We start from the raw sequence: 13,938 nt of genomic DNA, 5'->3' as shown, positions 1-13,938 counted from the left end.
TGTTTTCTTGTTAAATTTTTCTCAGGTATGGAATTTTAACATTTAGAATTATAATTCACTAAAAACATGTGTAGAAAGTTTAATTGCCTTATTAATTTGAGCATACAATAAAAATTAATTCAAATGGATTTAATACAATAACAATTTGATACATTTTCTTCAATTAAATAATGACTAAAGGAAAAAATTCCACAATAAAGAATTTTAAAATATATTTATATTAGCCTGCCAAATAAGATAATATCTTTATTTCTGTTACATAAAGTCTTTATTTTATACTAGATTATTGTAAATAGAATGAAATTTAAAATCAAGTTCACACAAAAATAATATGAGGTGTCACTTGTACGAATACATTTTTAATTAAAATAGTCGAATAACCGATAGATAAGTTCTGAAAATATTGAATTTGTTATCATTACAAATATACAAAACTCTTCATTCTAAGAAGTAAATAAAAATTTGATTTTGAAGCTGCATCTTTACAAACACGAAATAATTCAAGTTAAATATAAGTATTTTAAAAAATTGCCATGCACATTCAATTGATTTTACCTCTACAGTATTAATTATTAGATGCAATTAATACTTTAACTTTTCAGTGCATAAAAAATAACACATCCAAATATTTATGACGCTTTTAATTGTATTCGTGTTTTGAAATGTAACAACTTTCTTGCGTCTTTAGAAAGATGAAAAGACAATAAAGAATCTGTTTCTAAAAATTTCAGAAATATAATATTAAATAATTTCTTAAATTTCGAATATATAGTGAGATATTCGGAGTTAAATGACAAAATTTTCTTTTAGAAAATTCCTCATCCGACCTCTGAACTTCCTCAAATGTTATTTTATTTTTATATAGTATTTTTGTCAAAATTAAACACTGTCTTATTTCTAAATGTCTTTATTTGGTTCCAAAATGCTTGCTAAATATCCCTAATTTTAAATTAAATATTTTTGCAATGCTTCAATATTGACCCTGTAAACCAGAATGTTAGAATAGATATTTTGACTATAGTTGATAAACGAGAATCGAATCATTTTCGATAATTAAATTTATCCATTTCAATGCTGGAAAATTAGGAATTTTCGAAAGTGGTCAACAGAATAATATGCGCAAAAACTACCATCTCAAAAATATAAATATTGTAGCAAATAATGCAAGTTTAATTGCAACCGCAGCTACACTAATGTTGATGGGATGACTTTAAGCACTTCTTGCGCTCCAGGATTTAATTACTTTACAAGTAAATCAGATTATATTTCTAATTATCGACTTGTTTTGGAATGAAACAAATGAATGTCCCAGCCTTTGAAAAACACAGATCTCATTAAACAACATATTTTCTTTGTTTAGATTAATACACTCTGACGTCAAATGAAGAAATTTTATGTGATTTCAATTTCAAGCATGATATATTTTGTAATGTCTATTATTCTCCATTTATTTTGACTTTCAAAAATATTTATTCACTTAAAAATTATAAAATCTTTTTTGTCAGTAAATAAAACTATTAATTATAATTTCCATTTCTTTGCAAATAAGAATAAAGAAAGTTTCTTTAAAAAAAATCAACTAACTGAAATTGCTGATATGTAAACAGTAAGAGAGTAGTTATATTTCGAATCACAGACTTGAGTTGAGTTTAAGGTCATCTAAAATTCTTCGAAATAAAAGAAATTTACATCTCAATATAAAGTCTGTTTGAAAAAACGGAATGAATGAAAATATAAATATGGATATTGAAGATTTTTATATCATTAGAATGTTACTCAAATCTGTTCAGATGGGAATACTGAGACATTTCTCTACTTTCTTCTTTTTGATAATTTTACCTGTATTTGATTGTATTATTCTTGTAGGTTTTGATTATTAATGTTTGTTACATTGGCAAATTAAAAAAAAAGAAAAAAAGGGAATTGGTGTGATTTTTTTTCTTTAAAATGTTTCCCAATAAGAATTTTTTAGCAATAGATGTTTGGAAATCAAAATTGAATTATTGTTCCTATTAGAAATACACATTTCTCCGAAATAATTGAAATGCATGACTTGTCCTCAACCTACAAAGGTAAGTTTTTGAAAACTTTCTCTTACCTTCTAAGAAGTTTCATTCTTGATGGACTCTTTAAGAAATATATAATATCAGCAAATTCGTGTTTGTTGAAGAATTAATAAACATTTAATGAACTTACCTGAAATAAAAAGAGAAAACAATTATTAAACATTAAAAACAAATTATTAAATATTATAACTTAAATATTAGTATAATTAGAAACATAAATTTTCTAATTAAAGTGCGTTAAGAATGCCTACCAAGCGCAAATTAAGAAGTGAAGTATATTTTGTTTCAGTTTTTCTAATGATGGCACAAATTATCTGCGAACTCACTGTAAACTTATAATTCAAATATCGGTAATTATACAACTCGTTAATTTTTTAAAGAATGGGAATTTTGAAACTTTTAAGACCCTATAATTTTAGTAGAAATTTGTTTGCAAAACATATTGTCAGCAGTTTTATGGTTCATAAAAGTAAGAAAAGAATTTTTGAAATAAATTCCTAATAAACTTGTTCAGCTAATTAGTTTTAGAGAAATTATTGCCTCTACTTCATTAATATCTTTACAATTTAATCAGTTAAAAATTCAATAATATCTGCATTCAAATGGATGGGAAAGATTTGCTTCTTTGAAAATTTTTTTGTTTCGAATATTATTATTTGAGCATTCTTATAATTTATAGTAAATAATTAACATGAAAGTTTATAAGACGCAAAAAATATCCCGTTATTGTTTCCCTTTCAATGCCTAGAAGGGAAGAATATACATACATAATGGCTCCATTATAGTAATTAAAATGCATGTTTTATTATTAATATAGCAATAAGAACAGAATCATAATTAAAGCGATGAAATAAAGACAAATTCGTACTAAAATGGTATTTCAAAAATACTTTTGATTTCCTAAGTATTTATGAGAACGATCAAGATTTCTCATTAATATATAACGATATGGAATATTATTTTTGTTGCAATTTAAAATATTGTGTTTCCTAAAACATTCAAATATGCAACAAACTATTTGCTTGTAGAAAAAAATAATAAAAATATTATAAAAAATTCCAAACTCTTCATTTTCGAAATGTTTGCAATTTAAAGGCTACATTTAAAAAGCAAAAAACATTTTTCAATGACCAACGAGGAGGAGGTCCAACGAGGAGGAGGTCTAACTGAATAAGAATAACTATAAGTTCCTAACTAACTATCCCTAACTCTATAATAAAAATACTACAACTAGCATAATTTTAAAAACTGCAGATTTTGGACACAAGCGCTCATATTTTCATTTTCAGAATTCCACATATGAGCCTTTTGTGATTCATATGATAATGAAAATCGAAATGAATTTTTGATACTTTTGTTCAAACGATTAAAAAATAAATTCATAGCAAAACTACAACTTTAGTAACAACAATAGGTCAATTTTTTTTTATTTGTTAAATTTATGAATTATCGCTTTTAACGTACGTATGAACGCACACATCAATATAATCGTTGAGGGACATTTCGATGCTAAAAATATACACCAAATTATATATCAAGTTTTTTTTTTTTTTTTTTTTTTTTTACTTTTTCGTATGCGAAGTGTAAAGAAACCATATTCGATTTTCACAATGGACTCGTTTCAAATCTCCTTAAGTTCAAAAAACGCATTTTTTGGAAAATGTGCACCTATTTGTCTTGACAAAGATAATTATAAAAGAGTTGGACTAGACAAATGAAATTTGGTAAACTGGCTTAAAACTAAATTTATGGATTTCCATCAAATTTTGAACAAAATCCTTTCGGAAGAAGTATGTCTGTCCGGTTGATAGAGCATAAGTAATCTTGAGAAATACTAAACGAAGAGAGCTAAATAGGTATAATTCGATACTTAAATTTAACATCTTTAATATAGACAACCGCGAAATTTTGAGCCAAATCCAAGAAGAAGTTGACAATCTGTCTGTCTGTCTGTACTTTTTGAAACATGTAAACGCAATGACTTACATATATAAACCACATTTGGCATAAGATTTTCGACTTTATGTGTAGTTTTGTGTCAAAGATTTGTTTCAATCGAAAGAAAAAAAAATGCCTCTAAAACTCAAATTCTATTTTTGGATGCTTTTAACCCATACAGGGATTATGCCAAAAACATGATCACATGATAGATTCAGTAAAAATTCAATAAATCAATAATCACAAAATAGATTCAGTTAATATTTATGCTAAATATTAATATTCTGTAAATATTGTATGCCATTTCTTTATTACAGAATATGCAAGAAAATATTAGGAAAACCACTCACTCTGGAGTTTTTTCAGCGTTTCATGGTTGATGCATTCATTAGTACTCAGACAAACAGACAATTTTTTTATTGATGTTTTTAATTAAATTTTAATAAATATCTACTGATTTGGCACAAAGATCACTTAATACATTTTATTTGTCTAGCTTAAAGTAAAGTGTTTTAATTTATCATGTTCACAGACAGACAGAGCGACGGACAGACGAATTCCAAAATGTATTTTAGGATTCATCTAAATCTCGAGGACGATTACCTTGTTGGTTTCCTTTCTCTTTGCAAACGGGCAAAGTAATAAAGAGAACACTGTTTATACAAACCAAAGAATTTTATTAAATTCAGAGACAAGACACTTAAAATTTTACAGAATTTATAAATTAGAAGTTGCCTATTATTTAAAAAATTCTGAAGTCTGTTATTAAATGCTATTATTTGAAATGCAAAATTGAACTAAATGCAATCCGCTCGAATTTGGTTCAATTTTGAGCTTAACAAACTATAGAAAACTATAAATAAGTCCGAAAAACAGCGCAATGGAATTCTTTTGTAAACATTGCGGCAATGTCTCTAAAACATGCATTTCGAGTTGGCTTCTTTTTCAAAACGTTATCTTTACACATCATAATCGTGCTTAAACCTTCTTTGTTGTCTTTATAGGAAACTCAAAGCGTCTTAGAATGCCAGACTTTCTATCCATGACTTACGGTCAATATGTTGAAGAAGTCAGAATATGAAAAAATGCTTTCTATATCCGCCAAAGCCAGGAAACAGCGTTCCAGTAGTTTGTGGCAGTTGTGTTGTTGCTTATGGCCCTTGTCATAGACAAACTCTCTAAAGAAGTCAGCAATTTAAGCCGAGTTTTAGCGTATCTTGTTTCAATAGCGCCATCTAGGCCAAAGTGTGCATCTTAGCTACTCACGCCTCAGAGTCCTTTTCACAGGGCGGACTTCATTCATACATTTCATTCACAAATCGTAATTTAGACTGAATGAGAGAACTGTCACCTAGGATCCAGTATCCCCAGTGGTATTGTCTAGCCTCAGATTGCTTTTGGTTACGACAGATTTATACGTGCACTAGTCACCATGTACACTGAGAGTCTTCGGCCGGCAGGTTCGAACTCACAACCCAAGGGGGACGAATCTAACGCCCTACCAACCAGGTTATTCCATCCTAGTTTGTCGCGGTTAATTTGGCAGTTATGTTGCAAATTAAAATAATTGCAAATTTTGAATAAACTAAAATATATTGAATAAAATATTTTCTTTACAACAGCACATGCGCCTTTTTGAAATCGAAACTTAGCAGTAGTGTAATTAAAAAAATTATAAAAAGTATGAAATCTAATATATATTTTAGTTTCGAAGTTTAATTGTCTAATTTGTAATTTCCGCCATGTTTCTGATATTTACACATAAAGCCTTAATATCTTCTCGCAAGTGAAAGCGGAACTACATTAAAATTTCAGTGGCACGCAGGGGCACTTTCATATCTGAAAATCGGAGCAGGATTTATTTAATTGGACGTATTATCCGGGTGAAGATAAATTTTAAGATGCACAGCGCGGCGGGATAATGCGAGGCGTCGGGCCTCATCACGCAGATTGTAATGGCAGTATGGATTGACTAAAATGTCATAATGATGGATTAAAACGGAGCCTCTCCTCGAACTATAATAATATCAAGGCACTTACCAAGAAGAGTGTAAAGTTTAACGAGATATTTTGATGTAATGCCCCGAAAGGTGAAGTGATAGATTAGAAGACGTGGGAAGGTAGTGCCATGCCCCAGAAAAGGGATACAAGTCGTGTCGGGCAAAATATGACATGAGGGTACGGACTTTAAGTTTCCCATCTCCTGAAACTTTGATTAAGGGTTATTGAAAGATTGGTGGTTGGGTTGAATAAAGTGATTAATATCAAGTGATTTTTGTATATCTGCTCGAGTGGATGTTTATATATTTTTGTACTAAAGTCTAAAAGAATCTATTATTATTGTTTAAAGGACATTAGATATGCTATTAATATCAAATTTATCAGGAATGCTTTATTTAATATATATGAACATTCTAGAAATCCTTTTCAAAGTTTTATTATATTTTTCAACGATTTATAAAAACATTTGGCAATAATCCATAGATGATTTTAAATGATCGTCTGCAACTAATGTTGCTTTTAATAAGAAAAGAACTTTAAATTGTTTCGATTTTATGAAATAATGAATGTAATTGAGCAAAGAATGTGCTTGAAATTTTGATTCCTAAATGCGCCTTTTGATACAAAAATATTTGGAATGGTGCAAAAGGCCTTTAAAAACGACTATTTAACAAAAATAAAAGTATGTAAGCGGCATAAAATGTTTACGAAGATAAAGAAAATAATCATAAAGAATCTCGCTCTAGCAAATCACCAATGTCATCAACATGTTGGATCAGATATTTTGTACTATATAATTTCCATTTAATGATAGAAGTAGTAATAAACAAGTTTCTTTAGTGTAAGCGAACTGAATTAAGGTTAGATATTGAACAAGTGTTTTATCACAATAACGCACCTCTAAACATTATATTATTAACCACGAATTTTTGACTAAACATTTCAAGAATGTCAGTCAACAAATATACCAAAAATTGTACCACGTGATATTTTTTATTCCTCTTTGTGCTTCTTTTTTGTCACCATTTTTGAATCTATTGTTGCAATAAAAATACATCAGAAGCGAATCCCAAAAGGATTTTACAAAATCAACTTCTTAGAATCTTTTGACGACTTGAAGAATTTAGATAGAAGTATAGTTGTAGAATGAAGTGTAAAAGTGTGAATTGTGGTTGGATAAGATTACTTTGATGGAAATGTTATAAATATTGATGCATTTTGTTTCATAATGATAATATCGATATTTTTATTATCATAACATTATTAAGTTTCTAAGCAGATTTCACATAAGGTATTGATTGAATAATAATAAAATGTCATATGAATTATCAAGTTGCCAATCCAGAACAGAAATATTTTTAACAAATTTATACTTTTGATTTGCCTAATAACGACATTCAGGAACTAAAATAAATTTATTTTCAATAAGGACTTTTAATATATGATAAAAATAAACTGAAATATGTTTTTACCTTATAAAGGCTTAGCTTTTAGGAGTTCAGTTTAGCTACATGTTTAGCAGTTAAAAAAATTTATTGAATTTTGAAATAATGCATTCTTTTAGAAATAGTGAATTTTTAGAGAACAAAAAAAGTAATTAATCCATATTTCAAGTAAATAGCAAAAGTCATCTAAGTTCCCTTTCCGTCTCTCCTAGGCTCGAATATTCTTTTCCCTTTTTTTATTTCCCTTTGCACGCACATTATATATATAATTATTATATATGAATCGATAGAACAAAATTGGAAATTAAAATACTTAAAAGGTAAATATACCATTCTCAAAGTAGTAGTAAGTAGGAAAATTAAAATGCTTACACAAAATAGAATTTGTAAAAACCTTTAAGTGGAAAAAAAACCGAGGTTTACATTTTTTCTACTTTCTATAAATTAAAGTTAACTACGTTGTGAATTTTTAAAAAGTTAATATATTCATCGTAAATGTATAGTTATCTTTTTCAACATTCCTTGTGTTAGATTTCTTGAAAAATATTCAAATTACTAATAAATTGCATTTTTTTTTACTATCTATAATAAAAAAAGGAGAGTATCTGGACCTTTGCTAGCGTTCTGCAGGATATCCGTTAGATCTAGAGTTACTAAATTAAGCACATACATTTTGATAGGTAAAATATGTCTTTGATATAACATGATATTCAAATAATTTTTAATACATTTTAAGGAACTAAAAAGTAAGCAAAATCTTGATACTATTAACTTACAGAAATATTATACCTTATCAATATTTTTACATTAAATTAAAATTCAAAAAAAAAATTATATTTCAATTATTGTATTTTTTTAATTATTTCAACTGTATATTTTCAAAAAATTAAATTTTTAATTAATAATCGCTGTGTAAATTTTATTGAATTCTAATTAATTCAAAAAATATTTAATCAAGTTTTACTGTAAGGAATTTTTTTGTCTTAAACAAACTAATATCTTTTTCTTTTTACTGGAATTAATTAGCTCTTTATTTTATTATTAGGCAGAGTTAAAGAACAAATGAAATATTTTTTTCTTAACAGGAAATGATTTTCATCTTTTCAAATCCTTGGAAAATAGAACTTGATGACTTTTTTAATTACCTAGGACTATTATTCATTACGCCAGTGATAATTTAAAATAAGAAGAACATAAAACCAAATATAGAATTATTACTAATTTAAAAAAAATAGCTAAATGAGAAAATGAAACTCGTTAAAAATACAAATGTTACATTAGCCATTAAGAAAAAGGCAAACACCATCTGCAATCAGTTCTGAAAAGATTAAATAAACGTTTTGAATATGAATTATTAATAAATGCTCAAATGAAGAGTATTTTATATGCATAAATAATTTCATAGCATCTCCATCTGCTAGCTGACCCTTTTTAACCTTATGCCTTCCAGTACCATCCTCATCCACCTATTATTGGCAACTGTGTTGCCAGAGCTGTTGATGAAGATGCAGATTAGCATAATTATGATCTGAGATGAGTTAAATCTATCGGAATATTGATTCTCGCATTACTATTAAGTGATCATTTATCACGTTATTGACTATAGTTGTAAACCAAAGGTGATTTGGTCAATTCATTATCATTTGAGCAGATACAATGGTCTGAATAGAAATAATAGACTGATCAATTATCTTCATTTCGCAACAAAATAAATAGTAAACAAACGATGAATAAAAGTGGAAATAATAAATTGTTTTCAGATGAATGATTACAAAATGATTATTTCGAACGGATACGAAGAGAAAAGAAATAATATGAAAAGAAAATGATTGAAAGATTTTTTTTTCGCATTCCTGCATATAGATTGTTTTCAATAAATTACTTCATCTATAGTTAATTTTAAATAATATTTTGAAGCAAAGATAATTTAAAAAAAAATAACTAAAACTATTGGAATTACAATATATTAATGGAAAATTTACCATATATTTTTAGTGAAAAAAATTTAAAAATAACTATATAGAGTGAAATGCAATTTTTTTTAGCAGACAAAAAATATTTCTGTTGATTTTTTTTTTGAAATAACGAAATAAAATAATAAAATTAAAATAAGACTGTTAAATAAATTTTGATTATTTCTAATATATTTTTTTATCATTTGATATTTTAAGTTTACTTAGGATCATTTGCAATCATGACTTTTTAAGTTTTATTTTTAATACTAAGGTAATTGGGAGTTTTAGTTTTATGTTGCTGGATCTATTTATATCGAAGGAAATTTCTAAAATTTCTTAAAAACATATTATATGGAAAACAATTACACCAATTTGTTTTCTTCCATTAGTAATTATTTATATAAACAGCGAATAAAAGGTTCTCAAGAAATGATAAAATAATATCAATTTATCATGCTTAATGAAACAGCAATACCAAAGCACAATAAACGTTTTCATATATATCATCATAAAGTGACAGATAACATTTAAATCATTTCTTTTAATATTCGAAATTAGATTATAATTACATTATATGATAGCTAATATTCTATAACTATGGGCAAATAATTTTTGTATTTATTGCAAAATAACACTTTAATAAAATTGTTGTAAAACTTTTCAAAAAATACCTATTATCTTTTACAAATATCTTATAATGCACAACAAAACTGTGGGTATAGATTTTTTTTCAGCTGATGATATTAATTTTTTATAGTTTTTTTTAATTATTAGACGCAGAAAAAAATTCTTAAATTTTTAGTAATTACAGTTTTAATAACTTCTTGAAATTACTACACGACAAGAGCAAATGCAGTAAACATTCCCACAAAATATCTATTTCTAAAAATTCACAAAACATTTCACAACTCCTATTCCAATTTTTGAAAAGACCTTAGGTTTAGAAAAAACAGTATATGAACAAAAATACAACCAACTGGAAAATCATTAAAATTTTTCATCTTCCCAATAGCATTATATGAAATCAATATAATAGTTAATAAATTTATAAAAAGTTGATGAGCTTATTTTAAACTTTTTATCATAAAAAATTGTAACAAATAAGAGAAATATACTGTTATAATTCCATAATGAATATATAAAAGAAAAAAAGAAAAAGTGATAAAATTTCCAAAATCTTAATGTTAACAATTATAAAAAAAAATATACACTACAGAACTGATAATATGCACAGTTTTGCTACAAACATAAATTCAAACTTACACAAAACTATTTAAGCTTTTATTTCCTTTAATTTAAAAGATTTATATTAAATACGTATAAAACATTATAAAAATGAAAGATTTAAATTAGTATTTTATTAAAGAAAAATATTTCATACCTAAAAATAAAGTAAAACAGAGAAGAGTTCCATCCTTAAATTTTTTAAATTAATAATATAAAAGATTTCAATAATAGTTGCGTCTAGAAATTAAATATTTATCTGGTTAATTTCTAATAGAGGGCGTGAATAAATAGGTGTGACAACATTATTTATTCTCCTGCTTGCAAAATTTTTTTTAATAATTTATTAAAGAAGTATATATGCAGCTCCGGAATTATGAATCAAATATATTTAGAAAGAATCAAACTAACATATGAGTGAATAAAAATGCCGATATTTTGATGAATTTTAGGATACTATGTCGTTTTCAGGCTTTATAGCAAAATGTTGATTGAAAAAAGTTGATTTAAAAAACAACCGAATATAATGCAAGAAACTAAACACCTCAATCACGGATTTATATTCTACTAGCTGCCTTTGGTGACCAGCCGGTTCGCCAATCTTAATGTTCGTTAAAATTTTAATAATTAAATATTTTATGCAATTCCTACTTTAATAGCTTCTTCATCAAAATATTTTAAAACAAATTTTGGTGAGAAAGTTAGTTTTTAATTAATAATTAAAATTCTACTTAAAAATTCAAAAATGGGACCCCGAGTGCACATTCCTGACCTCCAAGGTATACATGTACCAAATTTGGTAGCTGTAGGTCAAACGGTCTGGCCTGTAGAGCGCCAACACACACACACACACACACACACTGAACTTTATTATAAGTATAGATAAAGATTTCCCTTTAAGTGAATGCACACTTAAATGCTTTTCTTTAATGCTGTTAAAACACAAAAGTATTTAATTTCATACTTTTTAATATTGTTTATTTTGAATTTAAGAATTTTTTTTTTTTTTTTGAAGTAGGGAAAGGAATTTGAAAAGATTTTTCAATGATTCTCTATCTGATAAGTTCATAAGAAACGGTTTATTATAAACTGAAGTACAATAATTTTTCTACAGAAACACTAAATGCCAAAAAAAAAGTTTTACAGAAATACTAATGCAAACAAAAATGAATAGAAATGAATTATAATTTTTATTTTATTCCACAATCTTTTAACTTTTAAAATTTAAAGATATAAACATTATTAGACATGCGTTCAACAAATTTTATTTAATTTAATCTATAAATAGGTATTATTATTATTTTTGATATTGCTTATAGTTTTAGTAATACATTCATTTGTAAAATTTTAGATATTTCTAAAGAAAGATAACAAATATTTTAAAATATAATAGAGAAATCTGATCTTTTAAGAAAATTTATTCTTTTGTAAGAAGATTGGCGAATAATTTATTTATCGTATTTAAAAATTTTAATCTTGATTTTTTTTGTAGGTGTTCGACAACAGCAGAGTGGCTTAAGGTTCTTTTAAACGTTTAAAAGAAACAGTTTTTTTTTTTGTTTTTGTTAAGGCTTTTTTTGTAATAGAAAAATAATTGAAATGTGATTATTTTCTTCTTATTGTTTTTGATGAATATGGTTTCATGACAAAACTAGCATTGAAGACCATGAAAGACATTTTTTAGTAATAAAGCATGATTCTTGTAATGTTTACACCATTTTTTAATAAATTAAAATATTATATACGTAAGCAAATTAAAAATCTTGAACAAACCAAACTTCACTGGGTATTTGCTATTCATTCTTAAAATGGCGTTTAGTGCTTTTTCATTAAAAATAATTAGAAAATATCGCTGATTAATCAGCTAAAATTTAGTCTACATAAGCTATTTTAATTTATAAAATAAGTTTTTTTTTTAATTTATAAGTTTATAAATTTGTTATTTGTGTAATAATGTATATATTTAACTTATAGGCAATAAGACATCTGCAGACAACTAAAATGCATTTCGAAGAATTTTTCAATTATACAAGTTATAGACGCTCAATATTAACTTGCTTCCTTTAAGTAAAAAATCAACTGAATTACATAGACTTTCGATGATGTGATAAAGAAAAAGCCGTATTTTACAAGAGCCTGGATCAAAAGCCCAAGTTTTAAGCATTTTAATATACAAAATCAATTATTTTTGAGCAATCTTAAGATAAATAATTTCACCGAAAAATTTACTTTCTTCCAGTGAATTTTTAATATCAGATTATTGACACGCTGTTGATAATATATAGGATAACACAGGACTAGGATAGGAAAAAGTAGGATTGTTGCATAATCAGGAATAAGAAAACGAGCACTGTGCTACAATTGTACATACAATGTACGGTTATCTTTTGGCAATGTCATCTCTTCAGGATAAGTATTAAAATTCCCCAATTTATGTAATTCAATTTACTTTATTTCATTTCAACTTTTTTTTCTCTAACCTTCAGCAATGTCATTAGAACTTATCAAAACTCTTCATTTTTATTACGATTTGCAAGGTTTTCTGAGAAAACCGCAGATGATATTGGATTTTCCGAGCCAATAATTAATTTTTGAACTTTCTTTCTTGCAGTTTCTTCAATTGATTGCATGTAACTTCGTTCTATTTTGTTTAGTGGAAAAGTAATCAATCTTGTACTTCTACTGTTTTCCACTCATTTGACAAATTTTAAAACTATTTACTATTTGGGATTTCTAAACTCAGTATATTATAAATGCTGCATATTTTAAATTTGAAATTTAAAAAAATTAATAATTTTTCTTGCTTTATTTAATGCATTTTGAAGTGCTAAGACTTCATGAATAAAATATTCTCGATAATCGAATTTTTATCAAAACTTTACTGAAATTTAGTTTTGACGAAACAGTTTTGATTGTCTAACAGAATATATATAAAATGATCAAGAAAAAATTCTGATAAAAGTTAATAATATTGTTATTAAGAATGCATAAGAAAATTTCAACACACAATAAATTATTATTTATAAAAAAATGGTTTTAAAGTGAATGCAAATGCTGCATGGTCATTTGATAATTTTTTTTATACTTTACAATTGACTAAATTAAATTATGATTCATATAATGAAAACATTTGGATTTTATGCAGATAAACGAAATTATTCTTCGTCATATTTTAAGAAAAATAGTAATGCTATAAAGCAAACAGCAAATTTATGCTAGACACGTTGGATTCAGCATTTAAATCCATAGAAAGATTGTAGATTAATTTAACACTTTGTTAGGATAAATATCAGATGAGTACGGGATTAT

General features: G+C 26.1%; 1 protein-coding gene across 5 annotated transcripts in view; it reads right to left on the bottom strand.

The window, feature by feature from the left end:
• Positions 1-13,938, bottom strand: part of LOC129961870 (tyrosine-protein phosphatase 69D-like) — a 666,258-nt gene that overhangs the window by 534,694 nt on the left and 117,626 nt on the right. The window contains exon 1 of one of the 5 annotated variants that reach the window (XM_056075484.1): positions 2,099-2,115. The exons of the other annotated variants lie outside the window; for them this stretch is intronic. The gene's annotated coding sequence lies outside the window, so the exon portion shown is untranslated. Of the gene's footprint in view, positions 1-2,098; positions 2,116-13,938 lie in introns of those variants that run through there. 5 annotated transcript variants of the gene reach the window in all.

This window comes from Argiope bruennichi, chromosome 2 (genome assembly GCF_947563725.1).
Source record: "Argiope bruennichi chromosome 2, qqArgBrue1.1, whole genome shotgun sequence".
NCBI lineage: Eukaryota > Metazoa > Arthropoda > Arachnida > Araneae > Araneidae > Argiope > Argiope bruennichi.
Note: the sequence above shows the minus strand (reverse complement) of the source record. Positions and strands in the feature narration are given on the sequence as shown.